Genomic DNA, 14,788 nt, shown 5'->3' on the forward strand with positions numbered 1-14,788 from the left:
TCTCCTTAGTGTGGATGTTCTAGATAACTTAACCTGGATCCCACTGGTAACTAACTCTGCCAGCACCTTACAGCCACAGTTTTTTGTCATAGGGTTACTGATGATATTGGTCTGTAGCTTTCTCGCATATGAGAGGTTCTACGCCTGCTTTCTTTAGCCAGACGATGGAGGCATTACCCATGGTGGGAGGGAGCTGCCCTTCTCCAAAAGCATGTAGGAATTTGTATATATACTCAGTGTCACCAGGTCACTTTGTATTGTGGATTATTTGCAAGGGCCTAATTCATCTCTGTCTCAGATTTAGGCTGGTCCAGAGAATTTCTCGCCTAATGTATGTAATTTAATTTTGCTTAGTGTGTTTGTTCCCTTGGGGCTTAGTTCTGTATGTCCCTAATGTCCTGAGTGATTGCTCCCAATTCCCTACACAGGATGGCTCCCTCATTAGTCTTGGTCTATTATATGTTTTTGCTGCAAGACTCTCCGAGCTATACTCATGTTAGCCCTTGCTCTAATGCAGTAATAACTTTTTGCACACCACTGAAAGAAACTTTGTAGCAGGACTGAATTAAGGCAAAGGCAATATAGGCCAGTGCCTAGTGCCTCAGTGCCTGGTGTTACGTGATTACATCAGATTCTCAGCTTTCATTTAAAAAAAGCGTAAGTTTTCAGCCATCATGGTTGCAAAGAATAGATTGAAAACATGATCTGCGTGTAACTGATGCAGAGATGTCTGAGTCTGCAGAGAGCCTGAAACAACAGCTCTGAGTAGATATAAGTGCACCACACATCTCAACACGGTGTTAACTCCGAGAACCACTGGTCTGGGGGGCTCCCAGATACCATCCCATCAGGGTGCTCTGTGCGTGACATGAGAAGAGGCCCAGGCTACCCACCCAAGTGATATGCCCCAGCGGCTAGAGTACATGCTGCTCCCCCTGGCCCCGCTGCCACTTTGCCTCTCCAGCAGGAAAGAGAGGGCTTTTGCTGCTGCTCCTGGTGGGGAGAAGGGGTCCCAATACCAGTGCCACTCTAAGTAAAGAGCAGGGCCAGGGACAGAACTGTGCAGGTGGAGCTGTTTCATGATGTACCTACGGCCCCAGATTGCCTTATCTGGCCTGGTTTCTGACTGATTTATCCTTTGCAAGGGGCCTTTCATGCCACAGGCCAGACGGCCCTACAGTGGTCACGCATGCATTCTCAGAATACTGGGCATTCCAGTACTTCTGGGAACGGCGTGGGAGTGCGCCCGCCAGCACATGTGCATGACGTTGCGCCATACAGGGACTCCATTTTGAAGAGCGAGTGAGGTCAGGCCATTGGGGGCAGGGCAGTGCACTCATCACAGTGGCATCCCCCATCCAATACCAGACAAAACCACATCTGGTTTTGTCTCAGTCCTGGATGGGGTGTGTGGGGGGGGGGGCGGGGGAGGAGCAAACCTTAGAAAAGCAGGACTGTCCGGTTTAAAACTAGACATATGGCCTGGCTAGATGGCCCCCTTCCCTGGGGAAAAACATGCTGGAGGTGGAATGGGGAAAGAAAATCGTTGAGGATCCGCGAGCTGAGTTTCTCCCCCACTCACTGTTCCAGGGCGTGTCTGGTGCTTCAGAGGCCAGTGTAAGATTCCTACAATAGGCTGATGTGGGATATTCTGCCTCCCACATTAGGTCTTATCCTGTTCTCTAACAGCTGGAGATTGGCTTGCGGCCTGAAAAGTGAAGTTCAATATCCCTTCCAGAATCTGATATAATTAATTGTGATAAATGGGTATTCTTGTTATCCAGATAAATGACCATCCCCCCTCTTTGAATCTTGCTGACTCCTTCACGTGTCTGCACTGTCCTCGGTACTTTTCTGATATTTTTTATTTTTTTTAAATCTGTCTACTTCCTTTGTATTTGAAATGTAGACCCCTTTGAGGCTTTGCAGTGCATTTCCTTGGGAAATATTTGTCTCACAATGGGGTTCCAGCCCATCATTTCTGAAGCGGGGGGTAGTTTTTCTCTCACAACATTTGAGTACACACAGTAGTGCATACAGTATACCTCTGTCAGAGGACTGAAGAAGCATCATTTCCCTCCAGCTAACAATAAAGGGGGCTAATTGGTAGCAACAATTATCCCAAAAGCTGGAAAAACTCAATTAGGAGCAAAGCATGTTCGAATGTCGTTCCCAGATATTCCACCTTCATTATCACAGACCACCCATGAGTGGAGGGTTCTGAATGTCATACAGTGGTGGTGGTATGTTTTTTAAAAAAGGGTAAATTTGTAATGGGGCGGGAGAAGTCTGGGGAGCTATTTAGAAGGGAGACAAATTGCTCTTTCTTCTGTCTTGAGTGGATAGCGTTAGAGCAGTAATGAGCCATGTAATGAAAGCCAAGTGCCAGAACTTCATTTTTTATAATGTGTGGTCCAAAGCCATTGTTGTAAATGTAAATGGAGGGGAAATGATATTCCATGTACTGTATTGTAATCATGCAGGTATCTGGAAAAAGCACACAGAGCCTGCAGCACCTCTCTGGCTGTACTTGCAGACTTCACTGAGGTCAGTATTATTTCTTGTCCTGACAAGGATTCTCTGCTCAAAAGGCTTCGTTTTTTGTTGTTTTTTTTTTGTCTGCTTCAAGCAACAGCAGGGGGTATGAAAAGGGCATTTTTCTCAAGTGATGAGGTCTGTTCCCACGACTGTGGGAAGGAAGATGGGGAGAGAGAGAGAGACAGATGGGCAGAGGAGTCAGAGACACAGAGAGACTTGAACCTTTAGAGGAAAATTTGGGGAAAGGAGCTAAAGGAATATTTAAACCAGACACATTGTTTGAGAGCTGTGGGGCGTCTTCCTAGGCAGCGTGTGTTTTCAGTATGTGGGAGGTTCAGTGTGGCCTAGGGCTGAGGTGTGGCTGAACTTCAATGGGAAAGAATTTTGTAATATTCCTAACTGGTACTCATCGGCATGCTTAAAACCTGCCAAGTCCTCCTCTCACTTTGATGTGCCAGTATCATCCACAACACTGAATGCTACGTAAATATCACTAGGTAGAAGTCCTGATGTGCCTGGAGCTAGAACACATGAACTATGCAGAATTCACGTCCTGCACAATTCAATATTGTTATTATTTACGTGCACTGCATTTGTGCCTGTAGGCCCCAACCAAAATCAGAGTCTCTGCTGGGCTGGGCTCTGTACAAACACATAGCCAAAGATAATCCCTATCCCATAGAATTAAATACACAGGACAGTCAGGGGTGGGAGAAAGAAAGTACTGTTATCCCCATTGTATAGATGGGAACTGAGGCACAGAGAGATTAAGTCAGTAGAAGTTAGGAGCATGAATACCTTCGAGAAGCTGGGCCCAAGTGACTTCCCCAAGGTCCCAGAGGGAGTTTGTGAGAGAGCTGGGAATAGAAACCAGGTTTGTTTATGTTCATTCTTGTGCCTTAACCAGAAGACTCTCTCTTACCCTGAGCACAGGGTTTGGGTACTGGAGTTGCCCCTAATGATGAGATGGTTAAGAGGCTGTGCCCCTTCACCCACATAATTATGCCCCATGCAGTGCAGTTGTACATTTATACTGGGTCATCTGGTTCTCACCTGGTAGGGTCCACTGGGAACACTATGCATGGGGGCCTGTTCTCTGGTGAGATTGTCCTGGGAGAGAAGCCACCTAGGAATAAGAGTACAGCAGCGTGAGCTTCCTGCAACTCCTGCGCTGCCATGGGACCATGAGCCAGCTGGTTCATAGGTTGGCCTGAATCAGGAGCAGAAAGGGTGACGCCCTGATTCAGCGCCTCTCCTGAGTTGCATTTGCAGAGAGGGCTTCTATGATACCCTAGCTGAATGTTAAAGCTGCACTTTCCTGGCAGAACAGCCCCACTGGGATGAATCCTCCATCAGACACAGCTGCTTCAGGAGGTGCAGAAGGGATGCAATTAGCACCCTCCTTAGGCTGCAGGAGTGAATCTGACCCATTATTTTCCCTGCAAGAGAGTCAGCAAAGATCCCTATCGGTGAAATAATCTCTCTCTCTTTCTCTAGTAATATGGGAACTCACATTCCCAAAGGTCTCTGGGCCACACAAAAAAATGCACCAACCATTTAAAGCAAAACTAAAACAATGTGGCCCCAAAATACTTACATAGCCAGGACTGAGAATGCAGAAAAAGGTGGTATTTGGAGATTTTTTTTTTAATGTAAACTATATGAGAATTATGCCCAGGTTGGGGTCCTTGGAAAATCTGGCCAGAAGTGTCACAATGGGAGTGTCTGAGTGCAAAGCAATATCAGAAATATGGCTCTAATTTCCATGCCAGAATTTGGAGCTGAGCTCTTTCAAAAATCTGGCCCAATTGTGGGTCCCAAACATTTGAAAATCTGCCCGTGTTCTTTTGAAAACCTGACCCTATGTTGTGAATGGACACACTTATACAGTCTGTGGGCTTCTGGACAAGGACCAAGGCTGTCTCTGTGGTTTGAAAAGTCCAAGCAGTGTGGGTGCTCGTGCACTAAAATGAAATATTTTGCCAAATTTCATCCAAATCCAGTGTTGTTATCTAACTTCTTCATAACTCTGGTGCCTGCTCACCTCCATGAACAAAGCAGGAGCAAGTTAGAAATCAAACCCAAATGCCCTACTACTCTGCTCCATGCACATACTAATTTTTCACTGTATGTGGGATCTTTGTTTAAAATACCTTGCTTCTACATAGCATTTTTTCGCTATAGATTTCAACGTGTTTTACAACAGAGGTAAGTGTCATTGAGTTACCATCTTACAGATGGAGAAACTGAGGCACAAAGTGAGATGGAGTGACTTGCCCCTCATCACATAACATAATCAAGGAACAGAATCCAGGTTTTCAGGGTCCAAGCCCAATGCCTATTCCACTGGGCCACACTAAGGGAATACAAAATAGTCTGTAATCCCCACTAGAATGCCACAGGTGTACTTAGTGTGACAAAGCTCTGTCCTTGCCTCCGTGGGTCCCACGTTTCCCGGCGGATTTCGCTAGCCTCAGAGGCTCACTGTGACCCTCCACATAACCCTTCTCTCTTTAGAGACAAGGGTCACAGTCTACTGAGCCATTTTCATCATAAGCCAGCAAGGGAGGTGAGGAGAAGTTATCCTTCCTTGCACAGTCTCTGTTGTCTCCCAGTCTCAGTGATTAATCAGAGGGCAAAGGTCGGGGGGGGGGGAGGGGGAGCCCAGGCTTACCCTCTACCCCGGGCTCCAGCCCAGGGACCCTAATAGTATCAGCTATGGTAGCTGACCTTTTAGAAACATAACATGTACAATTCCCTGAGCTACTTTCCCCACAGCAGCCCTCATTTCCTCAAGCTCCACTTCACCCTTACCTCAGGGCCTCCTTCCTTGTGCCTGACATGGTGTGTACTGCTCAGTCTCTCCAACAGCGCAACTTCCTCCCACAGCTCCTGACATGCATACCCACCTGACTAACTGGGAGGCTTTTAACTAGTTTCAGCCAGCCCCTGATTGGCTTCAGGTGTCCCAATCAACCTAGCCTTCTCCCTGCCTTCTGGAAAGTTCTTAATTGACCCCAGGTGTCTTAATTGACCTGGAGCAGCTGCCATTTCACTTATCCTGGTACCAGGGATTTGTTTAGCCTGGAGCTAATATATCTATCTCCCATTACTTTTCCATAGCCATCTGGCCTTGCCCCATCACATTAGTCAATGGAGAAAGGAGAGCATGCCAGGGCTGGAAAGCCCTGTTTCCGATTCTTTTCAGTTTATAATGTTAAAGGCTCAGCAACACCATTTCCCCAACCCTGAAAAGTTCAGAATCTTCAGTGGGAGGAAGATAGAAATTTTGTCTTCATAAGGTTGGTAGGATCAGTGGTAGGCAATCAAAAGATACTCCAATTGAGTTCAATTGGGGCCGGATCCAAAGCCCACTGAATTCACTGGGAGTAGTTCCATTGACTTCAATGAGCTTTGGATCCAGCTCTTGTTTGGTTAAAAAAAGAAAAGAAAAAGAAAAAAGTGTTAATTAATGCAGCATCCTTAAACTAAGTAGAGAGCATACAACTTAATATCTTACTATTGTGGGGCCCGTTCCTATGGTCCTTGCTCTGGCCAAGCTCCCTTTGACTTCAGAGGGAGATTAGCCTGGGTAAGGACTGCAGGATTTAGCCTGTGCTGCTCATTTTACTGTAAAAGAGGACATGTATGCTCACAGAAAAAATCCTGATAATGGCCGACAAGTGATGTAAATAAACAAGATGCAAATAACAGCAAAATTATGCAGACATGAATTGTAGTTGCTTTAGCTGGATGAATCCATTCAGTACCATGCTACAAAGTTTTATACTAGCCTGGGGGACGTAATGGGAGCATTTAAAGGGTAAATGATATTAATGATTTTCGTCAGAAAGATTAATGCCATTGTATCATATGGTCTCAAATTAGTCCAAAGCTTGGATCTATTAATGAACTTACTTATGAATAAAGTCATGCTGGGCTAAACAATAGTTAATTGAGCAATGGAAAAAACACAGAGGAAGATATTATCATTATGAAACCAAACATACAGTTTAGTCTGAGACTCAAATGTTATTTGAGGTTCATAGGTTCATGTTTGCAATCAGATATTGCCATCGTCTCTTGGACAGGACACGGGAACTTGCCATTGTGGGCTTCTTGCCATTACAAATTAACCACTGTACATCTGGTATGGAAGGATTTAGACACATCTTCCAATTTGAGCGTGACTGTGTCTAAATCCTCAAGGCTGCTTTGAAAATTTGAGCCAGGAATACTGAAGCAAAAGGCAAAAACCCAAAACAACGTATATGACAGTGAAATGTCCACCGTTCTCGATAACATGCACTGTAAGAGATACAGATACAGCTTGGGTTATGTGGCACAGTCAGATCTCATGAGTTAAGGGAAGTGTGGTGGCTAGGCTTGGTCACACTTGGACAGGAGACCTAGCAGAAAAACCCAACTGGCTGTAGCAAGTGGTATTGATGCTTCACTAGGTGCTTTCCCACCCTGTAGCCATGACCTCCAGCATGGTGCTAAGGGACACCTCACTGGTTGAGTTACTTTTTCAGATGAAATTAAAAATAAAAGTCCATGGCACTTTTGGTCATTAAAGAACTCAGAGCACCTTTCACAATTTAGCTCACTTAAAATCTCCCCTGCCAAATGGCTTTGGTAACTTTCACTTTGTATCCTAGACTATTGTTGCTCTGCACGGTTAGCTGTTGTGTTTCACAAATTGCTGCATTTCAGTGATGGGTCTGTAAAGTGCTTTGAGTTCCTTCCGTTGAAAGACAATACACACACACATGAATGTAATTAAGTTATTATTGTTAGAATTGTTAATATACATTATTTATACAAGGGAGTTTTTATGGGTCTGGTAGGCAGAGCATAACACGACTCATAGAATCATAGAACTGGAAGGGACCTTGAGAGATCATCTAGTCCAGTCCTCTTCACTCATGCAGGACTAAGTATTATCTAGACCATCCCTGAAAGGTGTTTGTCTAACCTGCTCTTAAAAATCATATCAGGAGTTGGAGAAGATCTCTAATAATGGATCTCTTTAAAAGAAAGAACAAACGTGAGGGAAAGAATCAGTGCTTAAAGTAGATTGTGACAGGAGGGAGAGCTCTCAAGTGCTATGGAGTGACCTCCTTCTTCCACAGAGGAAAGGGGAAAATCTGCTCTCAAATTGTGGAGACAAGTCTCCCTACATTGTAAATTAACTGTGAGCCAAATTCAGTCTCGGTGTATATAGGAGTGATGCCCACTGAAGTCAAAAGAGGAGTCACAATAGATTTACCAGGGCAGAGTTTGACTCTAAAGCTCATTGAAGTCCATGATAAGACTCTCATAGACTTAAATGGGCTTTGGAGACGTACCTAGGTTAGGTGCCTAACTCCCATTGAAAGTTAATGGGAGTTTGGCACCTAACTCACCCACTAGCATCTATCTGCATCTTAAGGTGCCCAAATACCTTTGAAAATCTGGCCCTAGGTGACTTAGGGCAGGGGCCATGTTTTGTATCTGTCTGTCATACACACCTATGGCATTGTATATGTAAAGAATACAAACAATAATTAATAATGGACTTCCCCGTTAGGCATCTGGACTTGTGTGAGGGTGTGCATGCTGTGTGTTTCTGGAGCACATTACTGCAGCTGAGACTCCATACAGCATCTTTCAGCTCCATGCGTTAGCAACACACCAGGTGAAACCTCTACTTGAATAAAATGCTTCCAGGAGCTGTTGTTCTTTGCAGATCTTACTGTGAACCCTCCTCAGGTCTGTGTGTCCCACAACATGCTTTCTAACATCAGGGGGGAAGAGAGGCTGTACTCTAAGTCTTCTTTCATTTATGCAGGGGTAACTCCATTAAAGTCAATGGAGAGACACCAGTGTAAGTGAGGGCAAAGTCCGGCCCTGGGTGTCCTTGCATGGCCTCTGAGGGCATGTCTACATGGCAGCTGGGAGATGTGATTCCTCGCGCTGTTAGATCTACATGAGCTGGCACACTAGCCATCTGTGAGTACAATCCTTCCTAACCCTGGGCACATATTCAGGCAGCTAGCCTGAGCTGCTCCCACCACACTGCTGCTTGGGCAGTTGTGCTCTTGGAGCTTGGGGAAGCAAATTTTTTGCTTGGGGCGGCAAAAAACCCTAGAGCCGGCCCTGAGCACAAGGCATCAAACAAAGTCCCTCCCTGGCCTGAACATGAGATGCTACAGCCTGAGGTAAAGAGCCAGCCTCGGTAACTTGGTGCCATTAGAGAATCACATCCTTTGAGGATCAGGCACAGAGGAGGATGTATAACATACACTGACCAGTGGGCTACGAGTGACTTTCAAGATCCACAGCAGCCCTTGATTTTCTATTTCACGCCCTCACTTGCCTTTCATGTCACTAATTATTGCTTTTCCTTTAAAAAAGACAAAACCCAAACCAGCCAAAAACACCCTGCAAGTGTTCTGTATGTATTTAAATCACTGTCAGGTCTTTCCATGGCACCAGAGTAGAATACATCCTCCTGTGGGGGGCAGTGATATCTCACTTGGGGCACAACTGTTTTCTTCCTGCTGGAAAAAGAACATTTTGTCTGTGAATAAAGAGGAAGCTCGTACTGTCATGCAATCTTATAGCTCATTATTATTTTGAACAATTGTATCTGTTGAACAGAAAGGGATGGAAAAACAATTTTTTTTGTAATGACACAATATCATTTCCCATAGATTTTTTTTTTTTTTTTACAGCTCCAGCCATTTTGGTTATAAAAATCCATGATGTTGCAACCTTTTGTTGCCCTCAGCCAACTCTAAAAGTAGCAAAGGGCTGCACCTGAAAACCCAAGATCCAAACACATTCAGACTTTGGGGAAGTTTAGATCCAGATCTAAATATCATGGCTCGGACTAAACTCTATTAAATGTGTTGGTTTAGTTAGTGGCAGGAAAGAAAGTAATTGCCCCACCCTCTCTATTTTGTTCCCAGCGATTAGAGAGCCATCCAGTGGGCCATAAGAAAACACACAATGGAGTGAGATCAAATCAAAACCAGAAGCAATACATCTTCCATGTATCCCTTTACTCCTTGTCTAATATTACCCTCCGTCTTGGTCCATAAGTAAATATGTCAGTGCTTGGAAGGCAGATAGATTTGAATGAGGAAACACAGTACTCACAGCCTAACGAGGGTAACTCTTGCAGAACTGTGAGAAATGAACGCTCAGTTGGTTTTTACTGGTGATCACTGAAAGTAAATTTCTTCTTGGTTAAACTGACCAAAAAGAATACTCAAACTGAACATCAGAGGGCTCGTATGTTTTTCAAGGCAGAGTTGTTTTCCAGAATCTCAGTCTCTGAATTTTCATACATGTTGGTCAGAAGTGAAATCCTGCCTTAACCAAAGTCAATGGGAATTTTGTCGTTCTCTTTGTGGGGAGGGACAGGATTTACCAATCCAGATCTTGAGAGGTGCTGTGAGAGCCTTCCATCACGAGTTGCATTTGTTCTGCCCATTCAGGATTTAGTCCATAGATAGTAGGGTCAAAACAATTATTTAGATCACCCAGCCGAAACCCCAGCATACTGCAGGATGACTTATTATTCTATTCCTTTTAATCAGGGCCGGATTACAGTTATGAGGGGCCTAGGCTAATGGGAGGGAAGGGCCTAAGTATGAATTACATATTGCAAAAAATTATGAAGTCGTCAAATATTTATCTACATACATATTTACATATTATTTATTTATATAAAATTAACACATGTATTCTATTCTCACTAAACTCAATTCTTCAAACAATTTCCTGCCCCCGAGCTTTAGCTGTGGTAAAGTCATGAATGATGTCATCGTAATTCAAAGACCTGACAATTTCATTCTCAGTGCTCAAGAGGAACAAAGCACTGAGATGCTCTGAGTCATGGTGGATCAGAGGACATTTCTGATCCTTATTAGAAGAGAGAAGGAACCTTCTCCACTACAGTTAGTGATCATAATACAGCCATAATGCAGTTTCAACATTCGGGAAACATTCTATCACATTGGATTCAGTGATAACTCGGTACATCCAAATAGATTTGCTTTTGTCATCTTTTCTCTTTGCATCTGAGAGTGATGTGAATTCAACAAACTGAAGAAATTCTTTAGTAAAATCTACTGGGAGATCATCTGGGTACTTCTGAAACAGACATCTGATACCTTTGCTGACTTCAGAATTTGAAATGTTGGGCAAAAAATTTGTTAGTACACGAAAGGGTCTGTCAATATTTTCATAAGTCCCGATCCGATGTTCTAATGAACTCTTCAGTTTGCTGATGATTGTGATGAAGATATTAATGCTGAAGGCCTCCTTGTTACTGAATGTGTGGGCAGTTGCATTGTTGCATGTCTTCTGTCTTTTGCAGCATTTGGCTGACTTATACTCATGGTTAGCTGTCCTTGCAACCCCCTGAATTTCATACTCATCAAAACTATCCCATATTCATTGAAGAACAGTCCCAAGACTCCTCATTAGGTATAGACCGGTGGAAAGGTCAATTTGAGCACTTTGCAAGCTTAGACTGCACCTGCTGAATGGCTGAAGTATATCATTTCAGACTTCATACAAAATACCAGTTTCCAAAGTGCGCATTGCATCACTCAGGATCTTCGCATCTTTTCTTGTTGCTAATTTTTGAGATTCATCATCCTTGATGCTCTCTAGCACTTCAAGGATGTTGGGGTATCCCAGAACAACTGCATTCACACCTTCAGTGTTGGCACTCCACCACGTCCCTGATAGTGGTATGGGCACTGGACATCTCTTTGGTAGTGAATCTCTAAGAATCATCCAACAACTGATTGATGCAGAGAAAAAATTGTACAATTCTTGGACAAATCCAAAAAAAGAAACTGTTTCAACACAACAATCCACAGCAGGCTGTGGTTGAGTGAGTGTGCAGCACATGCTATGTAATCAAATAAAGCATTGTGCTCTTTTATCTTTGTCTGTGTCCCTGAATATTTGCCATTCATATTACTTGCATAATCATAGCTTTGGCCATGACAAAGTCTGATGTCAATCCCATTTTCGGTGAGGAAATCAAGTAGGTACAAGGCATGTTTCTTCCCTTTGTTTTTGGTGATGTTTATGAAGGTCATGAAATGCTCAACTGGTCCTCTGGGTACCAGTTAACACAAGATGACAGTCAGCTAATCTACATATGACACATCCGGTGCTGAATCAACGGACACTGAAAAATACTCCACATCTTTGATCTCATCTACAATGGCTGATAGTGTCTTCTTTGCCAGCTGTGCAATGAATTAATCACAAATAGTCTTTGATAGATATGTTGTATGGCCTTTTCCATGATTTGTGTGTTCATTGATGTGCTGAGCTAAGAAAGGGTTGAACTTAGCGATTAGCTCTAGAACGCCAAGGTAATTGCCATTGTGTTTCAATCCAACAGTCTCACCTGAGACATGGAATGGCAGACCATGCTTAGCAAGAGAAACTATGGTTTCAACGACACATCTGAGAACGTTTTTCCAATAAGCACGAGCTTCCAAAAACTGGTTTTCCATTTGCGTATCAGTTCTGTTGCTAACTTTCTTTTGGGCATGGTAGCTGCTAACTGACAATGTATTCTGCTCACTCATTGCATGATTGGTAACATATGCAGTATTCCAATTATTTAAGCCTTCGCAGAACATTCCCCACCTTTTGGTATCAGAAAACAGGCAGCAATAAAACCAGTGCACTTTCTTCTTAGAAGGTGAATAGATGAGCCATTCTCGCTTGCCAATCTGTTTGTTAGGCTTCACATATTCAAACATTGATTTGGTCAGATAACGATTCTGATTGGTGCACTCTCGCTTTGTCAATGAAAAGTCGGCATCTAGATTCTGGCATTTCTGTGGGTCCTTCTCAGTCCAGTGTGCAATGAGATCTTGAGAAGTCATGCCCCGCTTGCCTGGATCACTGGAGAAGGATATTTCTGAATTACTACCACTGGGAAAGTCTCCAGAGGAGTGGGGTGAGACTGCAGTTAGAGAAGTCACAGGAGGCTGCTCCTTTTGATCAGGTGCAGACGCAGCAGGTTCACCTGGGCTGGTATTCACCTGGACTTCCTCGCCCCCAGGCTTAGTAGGAGAAAAAAAAAACTAGGAGAGAAGGAGCACCTTTCAGCACTACATCTTGTCTTTGCCGTCTTTCTTTGGCCTCCTTCAATTTCTGCCATCTTCCTTTCTTCGACATGGTTTCTATTGTCCAGTGTAGGCTTACTGTGTACAAAGTTCAGTATTGCTTGGGCCCACAAACACTTACTTAGCCCACAAAGACAAAATCACAACCATCATAAATTGAATTCACAATCTAGATGGATTAATTTGTACAAAGCAATATCCAATGAGGCAAAAAATTTTTCCGATGACCTCGCTACTGTCACTCAGCTGTTACTTCAATATGAAATGGAGGGCCTACAGTAGGGCCTAAAAATAGGAGGGCCTAAGGCTATACCCTTATTAGCCTATGAGTTAATCCGGCCCTGCCTTTAATGCTTCTTCTAGCCTACTGTCTGTCTGCTTTGAGGGTGCTTCAGCTGCTAAGCTTGTCAGTCTGTTCCACTGCCAGGTTCTTCTTACTTGCAGCGCTGCTCCTTCTCCATTTCTCATAAACAATGGGCAAGGGGGTATTTGGTGAAATTGAACGGAAGCATAATTAAAACAGATGAAAGGAAATTTTTACTCACTGCATCATCATGACCCTGTGGAACTCGTTGCTACAAGATATCACTGAGGCTAAAGGCTTAGTAGGATTAAGTTAAGGATTAGACATTTATATGGAACGTCCACAATTACATTGGACAGGATTATTAAACAAATAATTTGGCAGGGATAAAATCCTATTGCTTCAGGGCATAAACCAACCTCTTATTGATGGGATTAGGGAGAATGTTCCCCTATGGGCGGGCTATTCTATAACTTCTCATCGGGGGGTGCTTGTACCTTCCTCTAAAGCAACTGGTACTGGCCATTGTAGAGACTAGATGAAGCACTGGTCTGATTTTGTTAAGGCAATTTCTACATTCCTTATTCTGGGCTGTTTCCTGAGTTGAGGCTACCTAGATGGTTCGTATAGTCTTATTAATGGGGCAAAGCCTGTGTAAAGAGTTGGGTCTTGCACTATGCTTTGAAGGTGCCTCTGATCAGGCTCCTGACTACTAAGGGAGACAGTGGGAAGTGGCAAGTGCAATTAGGGTTGCCAATTTTGGTTGGATGTATTCCTGGAGGTTTCTTCACATTACATAATATTTAATTAAAGAATAATCTTTAATTCCTGGAGACTCCAGGGCAATCCTGGAGGATTGACAACCCTGTCATATGGCCAGTGCCTGTGCCCATGTACTAAGGAGGAGCAGACTTCAGCTTTTGGACTGAATTTTGTATTTGTATCCCTGTTGGACTGTTTACTCACACAAGTCCTGTTTTCGGGGGAGATAAACAAGTAAGTGGGTGTGGAGGTTTCCATAGACGAGGCAATGACTCAGCTCCTGCTACTCAGTGACGACACCCCTGGGAAATTTGGGTGGGGATTCAGAGCCTAGATATTAAGATGAGGTCTGAAATGCCTCTCATTACAGGAGGTAATGCCTTTGAGTTTGGGGAATGGTATCATGATCGTAGTTTACACCATCTGCTCCTGAAGGCTGGTTAAAGCCCAGAGGCCTTTTGCATATTGCTTTGCTCTTGTACGAGGAGCATTGTCACAGGGTGACTCGCTCCTTTAAGGGGAAAGGGGGCCAGTCACACTTGTGCCACCGTTAATTAAATGCTTTCCAGACCTGATGGGGCAGGACTAAGGAGGGTCAGGTGATAGCTTAATGGACACCAGGGCCTTATAAAAGGACTGAGAGTGAGATAAGTTGAGAGTTGGAGCTACAGGGAGCTGGCTTGCTCCTTCCCTCTTTCCTGTGGAGGGCCTTAGCCAGGGTCTACAGGGGAAAGACTATGGCAGGGGAACCAATCTGGGGCTAACACTATGGTTACCATCTGACCGGTATTTGACTTGCCTGGCCTGTTTTTTTTTATGGATTTGCCAGTTGCCAGAAAAATAATTTAATCTGCAGGTTTTTTTTACATGGGTCTAAAGATTAGCATTATTATCACAATACACTGGGATAGCTAATGTTAAAATTTCTGGGTCCAGCTAAAGATGCTGCAGTGGTTCCAGTTCCACAGTTGAAGCAATAACAGATCAAAACTGTTGAAAATACAGCAACTGTCTGTCCACCAACATGCAA

At 43.9% G+C, this 14,788-nt stretch overlaps 1 long non-coding RNA gene across 10 annotated transcripts in view; it reads left to right on the top strand.

Moving 5' to 3' along the window:
* Positions 1-14,788, top strand: part of LOC119566146 — a 161,672-nt gene that overhangs the window by 79,969 nt on the left and 66,915 nt on the right. For 2 of the 10 annotated variants that reach the window (XR_006290227.1, XR_006290225.1), the window contains exon 7: positions 2,484-2,547. The exons of 7 other annotated variants lie outside the window; for them this stretch is intronic. This is a non-coding gene — a long non-coding RNA (uncharacterized LOC119566146). Of the gene's footprint in view, positions 1-2,483; positions 2,548-8,371; positions 11,560-14,788 lie in introns of those variants that run through there. One more of the 10 variants, XR_006290231.1, reaches the window with a different exon arrangement.

The sequence above is a fragment of the Chelonia mydas genome, chromosome 4, assembly GCF_015237465.2.
Source record: "Chelonia mydas isolate rCheMyd1 chromosome 4, rCheMyd1.pri.v2, whole genome shotgun sequence".
Lineage (NCBI taxonomy): Eukaryota > Metazoa > Chordata > Testudines > Cheloniidae > Chelonia > Chelonia mydas.